General features: G+C 52.7%; 1 protein-coding gene across 1 annotated transcript in view; it reads right to left on the reverse strand.

The window, feature by feature from the left end:
- Positions 1-21,306, reverse strand: part of KHDRBS3 (KH RNA binding domain containing, signal transduction associated 3) — a 276,012-nt gene that overhangs the window by 195,540 nt on the left and 59,166 nt on the right. Inside the window, exon 4 of the mRNA XM_036337605.1 lies at positions 15,855-16,011. The gene's annotated coding sequence lies outside the window, so the exon portion shown is untranslated. The remainder of the gene's footprint in view (positions 1-15,854; positions 16,012-21,306) is intronic.

The raw sequence follows: 21,306 nt of genomic DNA on the forward strand, positions 1-21,306 counted from the left end.
CAACAACTCCACATTCCTTCCCTCCGTGCTTCCTTCTCAGACCCTCACGGACACACGTGCATCAAATAGTCCAGGAAGCAGGAAGCTGTGCCCATAGAAGCCCAGACATGACCATGGGAAGCACTGGTCTTTGATTCAGGGGACCCAGGCGGGGGCTTTCCCCTACACAGCCACTTCCAACAGTCTACGGCCGCAATCTTCCCTTCTCCACATGCACAGAGACAGAGCTGGACCGAGGAAAACCGGAGGCCTCTTCCAGCTTTGAGATGCTATGCAGCCCATGGAGTGTCACGCAGAGCCCACCTTATTAATTCAGACCCAGAGAAGACATCCTCCTAAGTATAGACGTGTTTATCACTTGCAGGAAGAACTGAGCGGAACTCAAGCTGTTCGAGCTCCCTTCTCCTTGGCCAAGCACGATTTCCTTGCGAAAGTTTCGGGTGGGATTATTTTTTGAGCATCCAAAGAGACTTTTTGGACATTGATCTGTACTTGTATACCATATGGTTGGAATTTCGTATGAAAGTCAAGAACAGACAGAACGAGCCACCCGTGCCAAGCACCCAGTAATTTGGGAAGTTCCAAGAAAACGAATGGTTCTAAAATGCCAAGAAACAATTGGGGGCCGAGCGGGCATATCTCAGGAAGCAGAGGAAAGAAATGTTCTGAAAGCCTCACTCATCAAATTCCATACACAACAAACCACCCCGAAGTTTAGTGGCTTAAATCAACAACCACTTATGTAGCTTATTATTCTGTGGGTCAGCAAGTTGGGTCGGGGCACCTGGGTGGTTTTGTGGTCTTGGCTGGACTCTCCAATCCCAGGGGTTTGGCTGAGTGGCTCAGCTTAGCTCTGTGTGGCTGGTCATGGACCACAGCCCGAGACTGTTCAGATGCTGGTGACAGGAATCCCAAAAGAACAAGTGCCAGTGAGTAGAGGCATGGCAAGTCTCAAGGTGCTATTGTCCCATTGGCCAAGCAAATCACATGGTCACTCTTGATTCAAGGGGTGGAGAAAGATCCTACTCCTTAACGGGAGTAACTAAAAAAAGTCATGTAAGTGTGAAACTACAGGGAGGGGACATTTTTGTGGTCAGTTTTACAATCTACCGCGTGGGAACTGGTTTAACTTCAGTGATATTTCCCCGTGAAAAGTGAAAAGGAGGGGTGGGCAAGAGGACGTTGGGAGAAACAGAAGGTGAACAAGACATGACTTGAATACTTTTTTCAAGTATTCAAAGAGACATGGTGGCTAGGAAGAATTACAGACATTTTAATGGGTTCAGACCAAAATATTATGATTAATGGCACAAGTCACCTGATGCAAAAGAGAATCTGACTCCTCAGAGCCCCCCATTACAGGTGAGGAGGGAAGAAGCCAGCAGGGAGCACAGCTCTCAGTCCGGTGACATCACACTTCCCACGGTGCTCACAGAGTGCATTCCCGCCCACACTTCAGAGACCAGGAAGTCAGCCTCAGATCTGGGATTTGAACCCCAATCTCTTTGATACCAAAGTCAATGCTCTGCGGATACCATGGCATGCTGCTTCCAGGCTCTTCCAGGAGGAGACTCACTGAGTTAGTACGATGATCACCATGTACAGGGAAAATCCAGGCCTGTCTACAAGAACAAAGGCAATACTCTCCCACGCTCCCTCCTGAACGAGTAGGTGTGGGGAGCCTCCCAGACAATATGCAAGTGGATGATACGGGTTTTTCCAGGGGGCTTTCCTTAAAGTACATGCCGTTCTACCAGCATGGATGCTGGAGAAAGTCTGGTCATTCACAAATCAATTAGATCTGATCATTCTTGTCATGAATGTAAAAAGTCCTTAGCAGTTTCTTAAGACTTTCTTTATTATAGAACATTTAAAACATGTAAAAATAAAGCAAAAGGCATGATGGACCCCCATGTACCCACCTTCAACGATTTTCAACATATGGTCAATATCATTTCTTGCCAGATTTTTTTTTAAATATGTTTTGATTTTTTACAGAGAGGAAGGGAGAGGGATAGAGAGTTAGAAATATCGATGAGAGAGAAACATCGATTTGGCTGCCTCTTGCACACTCCCTACTGGGGATGTGCCCACAACCAAGGTACATGCCCTTGACAGGAATTGAACCTGGGACCCTTGAGTCCGCAGGCCAACGCTCCATCCACTGAGCCAAAACGGTTAGGGCTCTTGCCAGATTTTTAAGAGATAAGTCCCTAATGTGTGATTGATTTTGAGCTGCTTCTGTCACCCCAAATCAATATCCAAGGTTGTTGGATCAGTTAGGGCACCCCAGCATCATTAAGGTGAACCCCTCATTTTTAAGAGAGAAGCTAAGATCGAGAGATAGAAATGGACTTTCTCAAAGTCCCAAACTGAGAAAAGGAACGATGAGCATCAGGGTCTCCTAACTCTAAGCTCAGAGCCCTACCCATTAGCCCAGCCTCCTCTGAGGCATCAGAAGGCTTGCGTGGTGCCCACCCCTCAGTAGCCATTGCCACCTCCTGAAGAGAATGAGGAGGTCAATGGGAATCGGATTTGGCCTCTGTCCAGCAGGCTCAATGGACTTTGTCAGCCATGTCCTCCTATGACCTTACTCTTTCAAGGGTAATTAACCAGCCAAATGGGTTCCCTCTGCTGAGCCTTGGCGTCCAAATAATCACAACCCCTACCCCGCAAAGGCTGTGACAAAATCACTCCTGTGAGGTCCCACCCGGTCCTCCAATGTCACGTCCTTCATCAACTCGGCTTCCTCTATGTGAAAACTTGGTGCCTCACAGAGATGCAATCTTGTGAGAAGGCAGCAGACTTCATAGACATTTCTCTGCCACTTATTCTAGTGGCATGTTTCCTGGGGTGAATGCAAATAGCTAGGGATTGGATAGGGCGTGGGCATGGTGGAGCACGATCCTTCTCAACTTGGGAACCCCAGGAGATACCTGGCGGCTTGCTGGGGGGCCTGGGAGCCACGGGGTAAGCACCTTCAAGATGAGAACATCCATTGCACAGCAACCACTATAGCTACAGTGTCCAGAGTGCGGAGCCCTGGCAGGGGTTGTGCTAAGCTCCACATGTACCCCCTCTTCTCGCCCTCACTGTCACCCCGTGTGGTACTTCTGCTAGCTCCACGGTGAGGAAACGGAAACACAGGGATTAAGCAACTTCTTGAAAGTCAGGCAGCTATTAAGTGGCACCAGAATAATAGGGTTTAAGAAGCTGCTACAAATTTAAGTAGAGGTTAGCACATGTGCGGGGTTATTACTGAAGCCCAGAACATGAGAGCTGAGCAGGGAAAGGTCGGAGCCAGTGTGTATTCACGTCCTCGACTCGAGTCCAGAGGGAAATGCTGAAGGAATGAACGGACAGTAGAAAGAGTGGTAAGCTTTACCAGAGAGGGCTGCAGGGTGGAACTGACTACTTGGAGAGTAACTATACTCACAAAATCTTTTTTAGCTCCTCTCTCCTCATCTTGACAACAACCCTCAATGAGGGGATTATCATAACCCCTGACTTTTTTCTAAGATTTTAAAATGTTTTTATTGATTTTAGAGAGAGAGGGAGAGAGAGAGAAAGAGGAACATCGATCGATGTGAGAGAAACACTGTTTGGTTGCCTCCCACATGTACCCCGAACGGGGACTGAACTGGCAACCTAGGCATGTGCCCGACCAGGAACTGAAGTGGCAACCTTTTGGTGCATGGGACGACGCTCAAACAACTGAGCCACACCAGCCAGCATAGCCCCATTTTAAAGATGAAGAAACTGAGGTTCGTAGGGGATACATGACTGGCCAAGCGGCTATCTAGGCTTGAGGGCTGGCTCCAAGTCCTGAACCTCTTCTGTCCGTCCCTGTAGAGCTCCTTTTGAGTCTGAGCATGTGCTCCTGCTGCTTGATGGGGTACCTCCACTCTGGCCCCAGAGAAAGCACAATGAATAGGGTGACCATGTGTCCAGCTCTGTCCTAGCTTATACCTGTGTCCTAGTATCATCAGCACTAGTGCCCTTTTTTGTTTTCAAGGGGTCCTGTTTGGGTGACAAATTACAAAGCTGCCCTCCCTCTCAGCAACCTTTGCCCAGGGGCTGCCCCTGCACAGCGCAGCAGTGAGTTTCTGCCAACTCCCTTCCGCCGGGAAGGGTCGGAGAGACTCACAGAGGGTGCAGGCGACAGAGGAGACAACATTTAGGACATGTGGCGAGAAATTTTCCAGTTATTCCTCCCCCGCTCACCTCCAGCCCACCTGGCGGAGGAAGAAGTGATTGTTCTCCGAGTAGAAGGTTTGGCAAGATGGGAAAGCAAAGGGGAGGAGCGCGGGGCGGGCTGCTTGCCCTTCCCTGGCTGCACGCCTGAAATCATTAAACATTTGGGAGTTGAGAGCCTCGCAGCAAATCACCTGGCCCTCCTCTATTACTAAGGTGACCCAGATTTCTCCGACTTTCAGGCCATTTTACACATCATTCCCAGCATCATTCTGAAAATCAATGACAGCTTTTCTGAAATGGCTTTCCCAGCACCCATTGCTCAGGCAGAGAGTGCTGAGGAGGCTGGAGCGAGCAGACCAAGATGACCCTGAAGCCCCATGGCAGCCATTCAAAGACACAAAGCCCCTTCCAGGCCCCAGGCTCAGGAGAGGAAAGAGCGGAGGCGGGGGTCAGGCAGCCGGGTCTGACTCCTGGCCCCTGCACACCAGCTGCGTGCTCTGTGCACCACGGTGGTCTTCCTGCCGGGCAAGAAGCCCGGCTGCCCCGCGGGGTTGGAGGCGCAGCTCCAGGAGGGACCGCGGGGCCAGCTAGCAGTCCAGCTCACCAGAAGCGCCAGTGCTCACTGAGCTCACCTCGGAGTGTCGTCAGGAACCACAGTGGTTAATAAAAGATTCAAGTTCTCTGGTCCCGTGAACAGAGGTAGGACACCTGCTGGTTCCCTGCTCATAGGAGGGGGGCAGGAAGGAAACGGGGCTTTCCTCTCTTCTCTCCTGAGGCACAGGGTTCCAGGCTCTGGCCACACCCTCCAGGGCCACGCGTGGCGTTTCCCAAGACAGGCAATAACGACCACGAGCCCAGGGCTGGGAACAGTCTCGTCACTTAAGGCCAACACGACTGTCCTGGGCTCCGGAAAACTGAGGCCTGGGGTGGGGAGGGGAGGTAGATCCACCATCTCTCCCAAGCTCTCTGCTTCATTTTCGGCACAACATTCTCCTCCAGGGCTGATAAGGTATATGCTCACCTATCTATAGGGATGCTAAGCTATATGCTCACCTATCAACAGAAATGATAAGCTATATGATCACCTACCTATCTATGGAAAGGATAAGGTATATGATCACCTACCTACAGGGCTGATAAGCTATATGATCACCTATCTATAGGGATGATAAGTTTTTGATCACCTATCTACAGGGCTGATTAGGTATATGATCACCTATCTACAGGGCTGATTAGGTATATGATCACCTACCTCCAGGGCTGATTAGGTATACGATCACCTATCTACAGGGCTGATAAGCTATATGATCACCTATCTATAGGCAGCTGCATATTCAGGGTTTTGATGAGGAGACACAGCATTGTGTCCAAAGCTTGGACTCTGGATCCTGAGTGAGCACAGTGGCCACTCCGTAGCTGGGTGACCCGGGCAAACGACTTAATCTCCATGAATTCCAGGTTCCTCATATTTAAAATGAGGACAAAGGCGGGCCCACCTCGTAGGGTCACTGTGAAGGGGAGATGCATGTAAAACGTATGCCTGGCACCGAGCGAGCACACCGTAATCATCCATCAGTGACATCCATTCTTTGGACAAATAATTACTTCCTCAGATGCTTCCGGAGCCACAGCTGGCAGGCTCAACCCATCAAAGAGTTCCAAAGGTAAAGAGCTCCGCGGCCTCATAAATAAACAGAGGTCACCTTTAAACACGCAGGTGACAGGGGCCCCAGGCGTTTTGTGGTCATTACAGATGCCAACTGAGAAGGTTGACACGGTGAAATTTCACCCTCGGCTTCCCGCAGAGCCAGCGCCGATGGCCGCGGTGACTGGTGGCCATCCCTTCCTCCAGGGCACAAGCTGAAGGTGTGCAGCTGGTCAGCTCTGGGTGGGAGACCCAGTGGCTACATTTAACCGCCTGGAACAATGCTGGCAGGATGAGGGTGCCCGCAACCTGGGCTATTCGTGACCCTCTGTGCTCTCTCCTGGTGAGCCTGCCTCTCCTCTCCCCTCCCCTCCCAGGGCACACACAGACCAGTGGGCACAGGCAGGGGTGAGGGAGGATGGCTTTGCTCCTGCACACAGCCCCGGGGCTGCAGAATGGCAGGGCTGCCCAGGGCTCTGCCTGACACCACTCTCACTTCACACCTGGGGACCCAGGACACAGGGAGCTTAGGGAATGTGCTTGAGGTCACAAAGTTCATGGGAGAGGAGGCGCTGGGGCCTTTGGCTTGCGGCCATTCTTCCTTCTTCGGCACCAAGCTTTGTGAAATTCTGCCAGATGGGGTCACAGAGGAAACAGAGGCGCCCCCTCCCTACCTGGGGCCAGGGTGAGGGTCTGGGCTGATGAGACCCCAGGAGCTCTGGGCCCTGGAGAGGCACCGGCTTGTGGCTCCCTGGCTGAGACCCCAGCCCCACGGGGAAGGCTGAGGAGCTCACGCAGAAACTCGGTGATACAGGGAGAGCGTTGTCATGTTTTGTAGTAGAGCCTGGTGAGACCCGGGCAGATTAGGCACACGCGGCTACAGCAGAGCACCCCAGACATATGGTGCGCCACAGAAGCGGGCTGCATGCATTAAGTAGGGGAAAGTAATACATGAATAAATAAGAAGTCATCGAGAGGAGAGAAACCTCTTTTCTTAAAGGGGAAGGGATGTATGTGCCCAGAAAGTTGACTAGACTAGCTACAATCTCTTTCTCTGAGCTTCCACCAGCCTCTTCCTTGGCAGTTCTCCCTTCCTGGTGGCGAGATGGCCAAAGGCAGCATCAACATCCGGGCTCCCAGTGACACCTCAATGCATCGACTGGCATCTGTTGGCTCACATGTCTCTTCCTGGACCCGTCACTGTGGCCGCTGTGAGAGACACTGTCAGGAGACAGGACACACAGGAATCGCAGGTGGCCTCGGTTCCACACAGGACAACAACCAGGAGGGGCGGATACGGTGGGTCTCCGAGCAGAAATGAGACGCCCTTGCAGGAAGGAGAGGGTGTGGGCGCCAGAGAGGCACAGCATCAAGGTCCACGATCCCACGTGCAACTCTGGGTCACTTGCCAGCCCCACCAAACCGCCTAAGGACACAACAAGAGCCTCGCCCAGCGTTCTGTGCAACTTGAAAGCGGTAACACGGAAAAAGCCTGCAGACGTGTCTGGGGGAGCAAGTGAATCAAAGGTGTCACGTGAAATAATTTCCCTCCTTTCAGATTTAGTTTCGTTTATATTATACAGGGATTTGCTCCTCTTTCTTTACAGACATTTGTCAGTAACATCTTTATTAGGACACAAAGGTGCCTTCTTCCGAATGAGGCGAATGCACTGCCCCGCCAAGTTCAGAGGCATCCAAGGTTAGAGCGTGCTATGGCCGACACCCCGAAGGTGGAGGACAGCAGCAGCTCAGGGAATTTTCCAAAGGCCTTGAAGTGCAGTCCGAGTTATAAAAAGAATGTTCGTGTTTAAAAATTAAATGTTTGGTTTAAATATTTAATTGTTCCATTTTCCCCTGCCTGTCTGTTAATTTGGTGCTAACACAGAACGGGCCCTGACTTACAGCCCTGACTCCAGCCTCCAGGCCTTTCCGAGTAGGGGCTCCGAGTCTTCCTTCAGACAATTTCCTTAACAGGCCCCTGTTTTCTGAGCACCCACGCTATTCCAGGCCTCCATGCGGCCGCTGTACGTCTGTCAGCTCCCTGCCTCTTAACCTTAACTCTGCAAAGAAACCACCCTCCCCATTTTACGGCGAGGAGACTGAGGCTCAGATGAGTCTGTTTGACCAAGACGGCCCAGCCAGCCTCGGATGGAAGAGAAAATAGGACCATCCAGGCCTGTCCGATAGCAACGTTGGAATCACTTCAACGAACAACCACAGGTCAGGAAATCAGCTTCCCAACCTGCCCGGAGGAGCACCCCCTTGGCTTGCTCTCCAGTTGCTCTAGGGATTTGCAGGAATCTGATTAGGGCCCAAGAAGGTACTTGCAAAAGATGAAATATTTCCAGATTAAAGCAAGTCCCTGCCATAAATCCAGCCCAGCAATGGCAGGCATTGTGAAATAGCACTTAAAGACACCTCATCAGGAGAGTAATGAGATATTTATTGTTTTCCAGATTTACTGGCACTCTAATAAATGCCAGAACTGACACCCGTCGCTGTGGGTATAGGGCTCTGCCAGCAGGATGAGTGTGAACATTCCTCTCCCCATTCGGAGGAAAACACGAGGGCGGGTTGCAGCTCTGTCTGCTCGGCTATGGGTCCTGGTGGGCAAACTTCTGCCAGCTTCAGAATCTTCCATGTCTGACCAGGAAGGGACCTGAGGACTCTTCTCAACTAGTCATCTACTGCACAGAGGCTAGCATGGGGACCAGAGAAGGAAAGTAACTTGCCTAAGGGCACACAGCACGTTGCTGGTGGACTGCTGGCACCCCGGGCAGGACTCATTTGACTGCTGTGCAGCCTCCAGAACAGGCACTTCCTGGGGCCCATTCCTAAAACATCTCCTGGGTGTGCTTGAAACTTTCCCATTTGTAGAGTTTCTTCTAAGCCCTTCAAAAACAAAAGGAAGTATTTTCCAGTGAAGACTGGTTGACGAGACACTGCAGGTGGATGCTGACACCGGCCAGAGAGGAGGAGATGGGAGTGAGGTCCCTTAGCAGAGTAAGAGAGAGGAGTCAGGTAGAGCTAGTGAGTCGCCTTGGGAAAGGGCAGCCCAAGGACCACACCTGTGGGTTGACAGCAAGTCCCCAGGAGTCTCTGCAGCTCCAGGACCCAAAGAGGAGACCACTGGTCACCTGGTGGCTGTGGTGGCCACATATGAATGAAGGAGTGACCTAGTATTCCCCAGCTGGGCCTAAAGATTTCATACCTGAGTTCACACGACGATGTCCTAGAGAGATGGATATTTTTGACTTCCCCGCCCCTGAAGCTAAAGGATGGGGGATGACAGAACTAGAGTCTCTAGAGAAAGATTCCTCAATCTCGGCACCAATGACTTTGGGGATCAGATCATTCTTTGTTGGGGGGCCAGTTGTATGCTTACGGGATGCAGAGCAGCATCCTGATCTCTGCCTACTAGATGCCAGCACCCCTCCTCTCAACTGTGGCAACCACAGTGTCTCCAGGTATCACCAAACGGGCCCCGCCGCTGTGAGAACCTCTGATGTATGGTGATGATTGCTCACACTTCGGAGCTCAGCTTTAATATCTTTCAACGTTGTGTTGATGCCACCTTCTATTTGGCTTGGAATAGTTCCAATACTCGATGTTTACTTTTAGTTCTCCTAAGGAGGAATAATATATATCTTTCAAGTTATATATCTTAAGGCAAAAGCAAAGTAGCCCCATGAGTAAGAGTGCTTCCGAGAAGTTCAGCAGTTTGGGCCATCTGGTCACCCCGGAGTTCCATCCACCCACCTGGTGCTGATGCACATTTGTCTGAAGGCAAAGCCAATAAACCACAATTCCAAGACGACCAAGGGCTGCTTCAAGAAATCCCATCCTAGCCACTCGATGTCCGAAATGCCAGACTGACGATCAGAATCCCCGGAGAAAACTCTGTAAAGATACGCTTTGTGGGTCCAGTCCAAGCTTTCAAGGCACAAGGCTCTGGAATCTGTATTTTTTAAATCACCTCCTGGGGGGGGGGGGGTGGTGATGATTACACAGGGGAGAGTGCTGCCGCCAGAGCTGGCATGCTTTGTTCTGTTTTGTTTTTGTTTGTTTTTTTAATATGTTTTGTTTTTATTGATTTCAGAGAGGAAGGGAGAGGGAGAGAGAGAAACATCAATGATGAGAATCATCGATGGCCTGCCTCCTGCATACCCCGCACTGCGGATTGAGCCTGCAACCTGGGAATGTGCCCTGACCAGGAATGGAACCATGACCTCCTGGTTCATAGGTCAATGCTCAACCACTGAGCCACATGAGCAGGGCCACGCTTTGTTCTTATTAAGAATCAAAGTGCTCTTATTCTGCCCGCCCCATTGCTGCAGCAGTGAGTGACACATCGACGCTGAGAGTCACAGGGGCATTTTTTGCAATAATGCATTATGTCCACATGTAGTCACCTACCGAGGACTACTTTGTAAACCCAACCTGAGAACCAGGTTTTACTAGTATAAGCATGTGCATGAACGGCTAACACTGGTCAACAGTTTCCCCTGACACAATAGATTGCCATGTCCTGACCAACAAAGAGGGTGCACAGCCCTAACCCCTCACCCAGGAAGTAATTGACACTCTTCCGAATATGTCTGTCAGGGAGGGGACACCAGCAAGGACATGACCTTGGGCTGTCTGACCTTGGGCAAGTCACTTCAGTTCTCTGGGTCTCAATTTCCTCATCGGGAAAATCAAACTCAATAAAGATGGCCAAAACAAAACAAGCCTTCAATAATTCCATAACTCAACCAAAGCAGGAGTCGGAGAGAAACAGAAATGGGGAGAAACCAGTTACCCGCCCCATGCTGCTCCCCTACAGACACTCAGGGTAGCCCCTCTGCTCATTCCGGACAACCTGCCTAGGTTATGGGCCTCAATTCTTTCTGTAAAAGAGGGGGAGATCTTGAGGACATATTCTAACCCTTCTCTGCGTCCGGTTGGGTATTCTTTCTCTTCATCTGTTCACTTAGTGGGTGTGACGGAAAGGGTGAGAAAGATGTAATAGGGCCATGAGCTCGTTACCTACAGTGGATACAGCACACACTGTTCACTGCTTACCCAGAAGCCGCTCTCCCCACTTTGTCTCTTGCTCATGGACCTACACGTTGCCCAGGATGGCCGCATTCCAGACCAGAGGGTGGCCCAGGATGACTGCTGGGATCCTTTGCCAGATACTCACTTTCCCAGAATCCCTAGCAGCTTGGGGTGGCCATGGAATCCAGTTCTGATGAAGGAAACAAAAAGCAAAGTCCTAGGAGGACTTTCTGAGGAAGGTTTGATGTCCTGGGGACAGCGACAGCCAGGAGAGGAGAGCTTGCTCACTCTGCCCCTCCCCTGCCTCAAGTGCACCCCTGGTCCCTGGAGCAACTGCAGAGGGCTTGGAAAGATGAAGGCTATGAATGGCGGAGGTGAGAGGCTGAGGAAACAGAGCCCTTGGTGACACGGCTGAGCTGCAGGACCAGCCCCAGAAATGCCTGCCCTGGGAATCTCTGGGTAAATAAACATTCCATGTCCTTTTAGTTGAAGCAACTGTTAGCTGAGGATTCTGCAAAGCTGCACAAATGCCAACAGCTGTTTGCTCTGCCTGGGGCCAGACTGTATCCACTGATGTGGTCACGGGGATTATCTCCCGCCGATCAGAAGCTCTTATCAGCAGCTCCACGTGCCTCTCAGTAACAAGAAATGGTCAAATGAACTGCTTTGCAGTGAACGCACTTTGTCTGGTAGACAGAAATATTTCCACATATGGAGCCCCTGGGGGAAGAAGCGACGCATTATAAAGGCATCTTTGGTGACACAAGAAGAAGGGAAGGCTGTCATCACCCTGCCGGGCGCGCTGTGCTGGTCCCAGGCACTCGTCTTTGAGCTCTAGCTCCGTGCCTGGCACTGTGCATGCAGAAGGGGCTAACTGATTGGGGGGGTCAGGAAGGACCTCGTGGAAGGGGCCATATTTCTGCTGACCCCCAGAGTCATGAGAGTCAACCCGGAGTGGAGAAGGGACTAGAAAGTTCCAGAGAGAGAGAAGAATAACACTCAGTCCTCCAGACAATCCTGTGCGACATACATGAAAAGAGACTATCGTTTCCATGTGTGTCGGCCAGCATAGGCTAGGCAATGCCATGGTAACAGGCAACCCAGGGATCGTTACAGGTTTAACAGCGTGTTTCCCACTCATTCTTCTACTAGTACATTCATCACAGGCGGACGGGCGCTCTGCACACTGTCATTCCTCAGGAGGCCAGGCTGATGGAGGCTCCGACGAGACCCATGCTCCACATCAGACACAAGGGAAAGAAAGCGTGGCGGGGCCTCTGTAGAGCTTTTCCCGGAGTGTCAGTGTCACCTCTGCACACACTGCAGTGGCCGGAGCAGATCACAGGGTCACAAGCACAGGAAGGAGCACCAGATAAGGGCGGTCAGTGGCATGTCCCACAACCCACTGTGCAGATGGGAAAGCGGGGGTTTAAAAAGAGTGCAGTCAGTTCACAGTCCCTTGGCTGCAAGGAGGCAGAGCAGGGATTGAAATGAGGGTTTCTAACTCGAAATCTTGGGTCAGAGAACTTTCCACTCTGATCAGAGATGAAATAAAAAGCCCAGCAGGTGTGGAAATGCTAGAGCAAACAGTGGGTGTCCGAGGAGAGCCCCGTTCCTGCGCATCCTGGACTCCTCCGAGTGCTGGCACCCTCGGCAGACTGACGGCCACGGCCCCCACCCAGAAGAGTTTCCTCTGGCAGCCTGGCCAGCAGAGCAGAGTCTGAGCCCCCAGCGCTGATCTAAAGCACCCGAACACGACTCCTCTTAAATCTGCTGCTCTGAAACCCAGGCATCTGCAGGGCTGCGCTGCCAAGATGGGCCCCGCCCCTCCACAGGCACCTTCTTCTTGGAACAGTGGGCCCCGGGTTTTCCCAGCACAGAAGGCCGCTGCCGCCGCCTCGGCTGGTTCCCAGCTTCTCACCTCCTCGGGGATGAGCTGCTGCTTCCAATTTCTTAGATCCCAGCAGCATCTTCCTGGTCCCTGTCCCTGATCCAAGTCTGAGACCAGGTAATCCTCACAAGCACTGAGACATCTGTGAGGCTCGAGCCAGACCTTGGCTAAGCTCTGCTCTGTGCTGGCAAGCTGTTCCCTCCTCCTTACAGTCAAGTCGAATCAAAATACCTAACGTGCCCCCATTAGCTCTTCAATGATCCCTTTAAGATGGCATAAAGGACAGTAAAAAGGTGAGAAGCCTCTGAACTAAATAAATTCTGTCTCTGAAATAAACCCAACATTGAACCCTGCATCCAACTGGTCAGCAAAGTCTGATGGCTCTGCCTTCACTATACACCCGGTCCGACCACGTCTCGTCCCCACCAGAGCCGCAGGTCCGGGCCACCGCCTCCTCTCCGTGGCGCCTGCAAGAGCTCCCACCTGGACCCTGTTCCCTGCTGTCTCTGCCCCTTTAACCAATTCTCCACGTAGATTCAACCACTTGGTCAGAGCAAGTCACTGGCCTGCCACACGCCTACCCCTCTAACACCCCCCCGCCCCGACACCGTCCCCCTCGGCGGAAGCTCAAGCCCGGAGACTGGCCTTGGCCTCTCGTGGCTGTTCCTGTGGCCCATCTGGCCCCGTCCTGACCACCCCCCACACCTGGTCAGTCACATTAACCTCCAGGGTGCCCGTGGCCACTCTAGGCACGGCCTGCACAGGGGCCTAAGCATTGCTATTCCTCTTTCTGGCACATTCTGCCCAGTGCAAGGCACACCCTGACCTGGGAGCCTTGGCGTGTGTCCTTCTCTGCGGGGTGCCGTCCCTCTCAAACTGAGCCACTGCCCCCAGCCAGCCCTGCGTGCACTCCCCTCTCCTCCCTGGCTTTGTTTTTCTCAGAGCACCTGTCACTGCCCAACGAAGAGCAGGTCTATTGATACGACGCTCAGTACCCGCCGCGCCCACTTGAACAAAAGCTGTGAGGCCCTAGCCCAGCGACGGCGAACCTTCTGAGCTCGGCGTGTCAGCATTTTGAAAAGCCCTAACTTAACTCTGGAGCCGTGTCACATAGAGAAATTTTTTGATATTTGCAACCACAGTAAAACAAAGACTTATATTTTAGATATTTATTTTCTATATTTAAATGCCATTTAACAAAGAAAAATCAACCATAAAAATGAGTTTGCGTGTCACCTCTGACACGCGTGTCATAGGTTCGCCATCACTGCCCCAGCCAGTTTGCCTCAGTGGATAGAGAGTCAGCCTACGGACCGAAGGGTCCCGGGTCCGATTCCGCTCAAGGGCACGTACCTGGGTTACAGGTTCCTCCTCAGCCCAGGCCCTGGTGGGAACTCGTGCAGGAAGCAACCAATCGATGTGTTTCTCTCCATCAATGTTTCTCTCTGTCCCTCCCTAGATCTAAAAATCAATGGAAAAATACCCTCAGGTGAGGACAGGGCTGTGGTCCCCACCTGCTCGCTGCTATGCAAATACCCCTGAAGGGACAGCACCCAACCAAGGAGGGAGCCTCGTCCGTGTTTGCTGAACCTCCGTGAGCCTGGGAAGCAATGACGCAGTGCTCTCTCCGGAGCCACACAGAGCTGGGTTTGGATCCTGCTCTGCCACTGGCCCCCTGGGATCCCAGGGGGAAGTTGCCTGCTACCCCTGAGTGTTCCTTTCTCCATGAAACAGACTCCATTTTCCCAAGGTTTCTTGTGAGGAATGAATGAGATCATGCCTATGAAGCACGTAACACGGTGTCTGGCCCAGAACGCACACTGAGAACCGGCAGGAGCTATGCTTAGTTACCAAGGGATAGCGCGGAGACGCCACACGGCTGGGTGGGCGCGAGGGGGCCTCCTGGGCTCGCTCACAGCTCAGTGCTGGCTCCGGCACGCGGCCTCGCAGGCCCTGAGATTCAAACTTTGCCTCCACCAAGTTACAAATTATCATACGATACGGGTCCTCCCAGACTCGGTCAAGTAGTCCAACTTACAAGGTTAAGCTTCAACATGAAGGCTTCCTGGAATGTTAATTGACGTTAGAAAAAGAAGCAACGCAGTGGGAAATGGTGAGAAAGGCTTGGGGAAGATTTGTAGAATGACAGACTTTCCACCAGCTGGGCCATACTACATACCCATCCTGATCCCTCTGCAGCATGCCCCTCCTGTGCCCTGTGCGTGGCTCTAAGCTCTCGGTTCTCTGGTCTCAGCCTGCGCTGCCCCTAGCATTCCAGAACCCCAGCGCCATCCCAGCTCACGGGCTACCCCCGGATTTGCAGGGATCGCTCGACTTCAGATGGGCCACCTTCGTAAAACCCACCCTCAACCAGGACAGACGGGAAGCAGAATCCCCAACCCCAGCTGCACCCTGTGTATGAACACCCCAGACCTCCTCCCGGGAGCTCCTTTCCTTCAGTAGCAGCCGGATTTAAATTGCAACGTGACCCTTGCCCTTTCGCAAGCTGGCCCGGCACCCACAGGCCTGCAAGCCTGTGTCTGTTCCATCATGGCCACGCGGGGTTTTCTGCGGTACAAGTGAGGCCGTAGGTCAGCGTCCTGGTCGGGTGTGAGGCTTAAGAGCCAGGTGGCCCTGCCATGTGCACTGGCTGCCCCCTACCTCTGTGTTTGCAGACAAACCCAGAGCCTCCATTTCCGCAGGAGGGAGGCAGAGCTGGCCACAGTGCTCAACACTGTTATAAAGGACAAACACTGTATGCAAGAGCCTGGCACAGACCAGACCACTGGTGAGCTGCAACATTACCATTACCTTCTAAAATAGCCCCTCGTTCTCTCTGCCCTTCTCCTTCTCGCGCCTGGACTAGAGCAGAATCTGCACAATGGGCTCCCTGCCCGTCTGCCCCTTCACATCCTTCCTCCAGGTGCAGCCAAAGAGACGCTGGACACATGCAGGCACTTCCTTGTGTAACTCTCCTACCAGCTGCAGAGGAGAGCGCACTGCCTGTGCATGCGGTGCTAGTCTTCCGCATTCTTGCCGAGGACTTACCTTCAGGAGCCCCTGCAACGTGCTGCCACCTACCTCCTTCCACAGGTTCTTCCGTGCACAAGCAGCCGCCGAGCAGCCCCTCCAGGGGAGGTCCCGTGCCTGGCTGAGCAGGCGGAAGTGAGGCGGAATGGTAAATTCCCGGTAGCCACCAAGGCCACAGGTAAATGCCCAGGTGCCTGAGGCGTCCCACCTGCAACACAAAGGAGCGCAGGGGAGGGGTCAGTCCACCACAGGTGGTCGGAAAGCAGGAGGAGGCGAGGCTGTGTGGCTGTGGATGGCACTAGCCCCTCCCTGACAAGGCCAAGGATTCATCAGAAAGGGGAGCCTTCCTCCGAGGAGAGAAGCAGCTTTTAATTAAAGGGAACCTGTGAGGCAAATCACTCCGATCAAAAGTGCTTTGTTATTCGGATGTTGTCCTGTAAAATATGTGAGGAAACAGAGCCAAACAAAGGCTTGGCTCTAAACACATTGATTAACTGAATTAAAATGAAGGGCTCAAGTAGGATTTAACCATGTCCTGCTATTGATCCAAAGTCGGAAATGTCCTCCGCGGGTTCCCTTTCCTCTCCTGGGGCGAGAGATCGCTGTCCGAGCTCTTGGCTGCAAGCAAGGGAAGGGCTCTGACTGACAGAGCAAGGAAGAGGATATTTAAAGCCATTAAAGGATTGGGGTGCATAATAGTTACGATTGGAAAAACTGCAACTCTACAGCACAGAAGCCTGGTCGTCACCACCTTAACCAGTCACCAAGGAAACATCACAGGGAACGGGAGAGGCCACCACCACCTGGTGCGATGCTCCCAGGAGGACGCCCGGCACCTCTGTGCTGAGAACACATGGCATGCCTAGAGTCACCAGGAGACTCCAGACTGGGCACCTCGACAGAATCAAATACCTGTTCTTGCTCTTAACAACAGTCAAGGTCATGATAAAAAAGACATACTGAGGAACCATTCCAAGTGGAAAGAGACCAAGCACATATGACCGCTTCGTATCGTGAGGGGTCTTAGAGTGGATCCGGGACCCGAGAGCAGTGTTTTTCCCTTTTGCTCTAAGGAACATCGGTGGTTCAGCTGCAGAAATTTGATGGAGGCCCTCAGGCTGGGGCGATAGGAATGTATCATGCGCACTTCCTGACTTTGAACATTGCACTAAGGGTGACACTGGAAAAAGTCGAGCAGAGAGAAGGGCAGCTCAAAGACCTGCAGAGGGAGCTGGGAACCCCACTGGAGTTCAAGCTCCCAGGAGCAGCCCCCTCAGTGGCCTGGGAAGGACACCACCACTGCAGGGCTTTGGATGGGCCACAGCCGTGCCCTGCTGGGACCCCAAGGCCTCCACTGCAAAGGCGCTTCCGCACCAGGACCTTCACCTGCTCCCAGGCCCTCCCAAACCTGTGTGCTTCTGCCACCACTTTCTGCAGCACCATGGGTCACTGCAGGAGTGAGATTTCTCCTGCTGCTCACTTTCGGATCACATGGCTCTTGACTGGCAGGTGGTCATGATCGGCACAGCTGGAAAGTATAGGTGCTCTGAGTCCTAGCTGTAAGGGAGGCTGTGACCTTGAGATTCCTGGTTTCTCCGCTGTCGATGTGAAACTCACGAGGCAGGAAAAACTGGCAAACACAAAGAGGGTGGCAGGCCACCAGAAAGCACAACTGGTGTCTACCGGAAAGGCGAGGACTCTTCCGCGGTCAAATTATTTGATTACAAAGTCGGTCTTTACCCACCCAATTCGTAAATCCTCATGTTTGTCTGGTTGTCAAAGTTTGTAAAATATATTTCAGCTTACTTTGGAAAGTCATAAAATATGGCTAAGGCAAGAGGCAATGATAGCTCATAAATTCTTCTTACTGTTTATTCATTTTGGGTACAGCCAGGCTCAAGCTGGCCCAGTTTAAAGCAAATTCTTCTTCCTTCCTCGCTGGATGTCTGTTCTCTGCGAACTATAAAAGCTATTAGCGGCTGGCATTTTTTGAGGCTTCTGAAGTGGACATTACGATTCATCGTCTTCTTTCGGCAGAAGTTTACAGCACGCTCGCATCAAATAAAAATGCTCTCGGCCTTTTCTAAACATAAAGCAACAGGGAGCCCTGTCCATATTTCAACACACGGGAGCTGTAAAGAGAGAGATGAAGAGGTGTCTGCACGCAGAGAGAACAGGGCGGTCAGCGGCTCTAAAACCCCAGCGCTGCTCAGAATCGCCTGTCGTGTTTGCTGGAACACCTGAGCTCCGAGCCCCGGAGGGCGTTTCACAGGGCTGTGCTGGGGTCTGGCTTCTGCACTGGCAGCAAAGTCCCCAAGCTGGTCCCAAGCTGTGGGGCACAGACCCCACTTTGAGAAACTCCGGAGGGAGGAGCAGGGGTGTAGCAAGAATAAAGGCAAGGAGTGGGGATCTTTCTGGTGCCTTCGAGGAATTGCAACCCTTTCAGAATGGGCACCCGGGGAGGTGAAACGGAAGGTCACAGCTGGGAAGGGGGGATTCCTGCATGGGACAGTGAGCCTCCACGGAGAAAGGACGGAGACACTCCTACGCTCACCGCTGACCAGGGTCCCTCGGTCAGTCCATAGAGACCACACCCCCGGGCCTCTGCAGTCCCTTTTCACACTTCATTTATTTATGCATGTATTTCTCTTGGCCACCTTTGCACTGACTGTTTAGCCCCCACCTTCCATTGTCCAGAATAAAGACTAAGGTTCCCACTCCAATGGCCTTTCCCCTCCCCTCCTGCCTTTCGCTTTAGAAGGCAACGAGGCATTTTGGTGCCCAGCTCCAGGGCAGCCTCCGGGAGGGGTGGCGTCTCCCCTCCTTGGGTCCCCACACGTGACAGAAACGCATTGGGCTGACTCTGCATCAGAAGCCTCTGGCCCCTGCCGCCCTCGCAGCTCTCTCCCCGGATCGATGGGATTAGTAATGGCTGATTTGATTAGTGCAGCTGCAGCCTCCTTTTATTACTTTCTCATTTACAATGAAATAATGGGGAGCGAGCAGAGGGCTTTGTCATTCCCGAGGGAGCCGATGGGGCTGGGGCAGGCCATTGCTCGTCCCCGCCGCAGCCCTGACCTCGAGGCAGACGAGGAAGTCGCTGCCTTTCCCGGAAAATCGGGGCGCGTGACAGTCTGTGGATCCCAACGGGCAGTTGGGACCGAAAGCCTCAGCCTCGGTGCTCCCAAAAACCACCCAGGGGCCCTGAGCCCACAGCTGCCTCTGCCGCTCTCCCGTGCGCCCGGACAGGTCGCTGGCCCTGATGGCTGACTCCAGGCCTGGTTCTGCACGTGAACCTCCTCTGGAGAATTCCTACCGCATGACGCCCAGGTGCCAGCCCAGCAATTAGGATTCCTGGGGTCTAGGTGGGGCCCCAACCGCCCCTCTGTAGAATGATGGCCAGGCGATTCTGGCGCACACAGGTAACCCTGGGTCCGAGGCGACCACCACCACCCTCACATATATCCTGCCTGTCAGCTGGGGAGAAATCTCACCAGTGCCCCCAAAATGCCACACCTTTTTCCACCTTCATATTCTATCTGTGCTGTTCTCCACACGAAGGATCTCCTTTTCCTCCTCCACCTCATCCCTCCTCCACCTGGGAAACTCCTCCTCACTACAAAAGGCCCAGACAGCCAGGCCAGTGTGGCTCAGTGGTTGAGTGTCCACCTATGAACCAGGAGGTCACGGTTTGATTCCCAGCAGGGCACATGCCCCAGGTTTCGGGCTTCATCTCCCAGTGGGGGGGGCCTGTAGGAGGCAGTCGGTCATCTCTCATCATTGATGTTTCTATCCCTCTCTCCCTCTGCCTTCTTCTCTCTGAGATCAATTTTAAATTATTTTTAATAAATAAATAAACAAAAACTTGCTTGTTTCTCTAGGTACTGGAGGCAAACCAGGGCATAAAATCCCATTTTACACAGATAACAGGCCCAGGTGGTTAAAATGCTCCTCTCTGTTACATGTGAGGAAACTGAGGCCCAAGAAATTAAATGACCAGGCAAAGTAACAGCCCCAAGTGCAGAGCTGGAGCTAGAACCTGGGTCTCCCTCCGCGGGCTTCGGGCCACATGGCTGGCTGAGACCAAAGTTCTCATAAAGGCGGCAGCTCTGAGCCCAAACCCGCAGCCACCTTGCCCCAAAGGGTCAGTATCACTTACACCCACAGTTTCTCGTTTCTGCCTCCAAACTCCCAGTGTGCGCTAGAAGGTGAAGTGGCTGGTGCCAGGAACTCAGGCTTTGGCATCAGGTTCCACCTCTTACCAATTACGTGACTTCAGACAAGTGCCACATGTACCCAAAAGGCAGGAAGACGCTATCGGAAACTTAAACTGGCAGAACTGTCTCGGAGACGTGGGGACACTGCGGGGAAGGTCTGGGTGCTCTGGGAGGGGCCCCGTCATGCAAGGCTGCAAACCTGGCCAAATTGTGGGGGGCTTCCCCGAGGGCGGAGCATGGGGAGAGGACAGAGTGAAGGAGGTGGTCGGGAGCGGGACCGGATTTGAGCGAATGGGACACTTGGAGCCATCCTTCAAAGGTCTTGAGAAACGCCTGGCAGCTCAGAGGGTCAGAGATGTGAGCCAGGACAGATATAAGGGTATTCAGGGCCGCACCCTCTAAAGCAGTGAAAAACCGCAGGTCAGCGAAGGGAGGACAAAGGACGGAGCACAGGGCAGCAGGCCCGGCACGGAGGAGGCCGTCAGCGCCGTCTTTGGGAGTGCACACGACGTGGGAGAAATGTTGCATAAAAAGCGAGGGATGTGCCTGTGTATCCACCAGCGGACACACATTCATGACGGGAAAACTGGGAGGAAACAGCACACCAACGTGTATACATACTATCACCGGTTCTATCTGGAGATATGCTTACGCGTTTTAAACAACTTTCAGTATTTTGTAAAATTTCTCCCACAGATCATATTTTTCACATTTACTCACTTTTATTCAGGGAGAAAGTTCATTTTGAAAAGAAAAAGACATTTTCACCAAGATGGTGGGAAGTGAAGACAGAAGCCATTGCCCCTCCCCACACTAAAGCCAAAGCCAAGGCTCCGAAGGGCAAGAAGGCGTCCACTCAACCACAACAAACCCGCACATCCCCGCATGCCAGCAGGTGAGCACCAGACCCAAAGGGCACCACCCACCAGGCTGGTGTTGCTCAGGGTGAGCGTCAACCCATGAACCAAGAGGCTGCCAGTTCAATTCCCAGTCAGGGCACATGCCTGGGATGTGGGCTTGATCCCCAGTGGGGCAGGGGGGGGGGGGGCGGCGGGGGGGAGGGCGAGGAATGCGGAGGCAGCCAACTGATTATGTTTTTCTTTCATTGATATTTCCATGTCCTCCCTTCCTCTTTCTCTCAAAAAAAAAGGAAAAATCAATAAAAACATATTTTTAAATAATAAAATAAAGCGCTCCACTGGGAGGAACAAGCTCGGCAACCACTATCCAATCATCCGACTCTGCGGACGGTGTCAGGCACGAAGGTCAAAGACAACCACACGCTC

Source organism: Myotis myotis, unplaced genomic scaffold, assembly GCF_014108235.1.
Source record: "Myotis myotis isolate mMyoMyo1 unplaced genomic scaffold, mMyoMyo1.p scaffold_m19_p_16, whole genome shotgun sequence".
NCBI lineage: Eukaryota > Metazoa > Chordata > Mammalia > Chiroptera > Vespertilionidae > Myotis > Myotis myotis.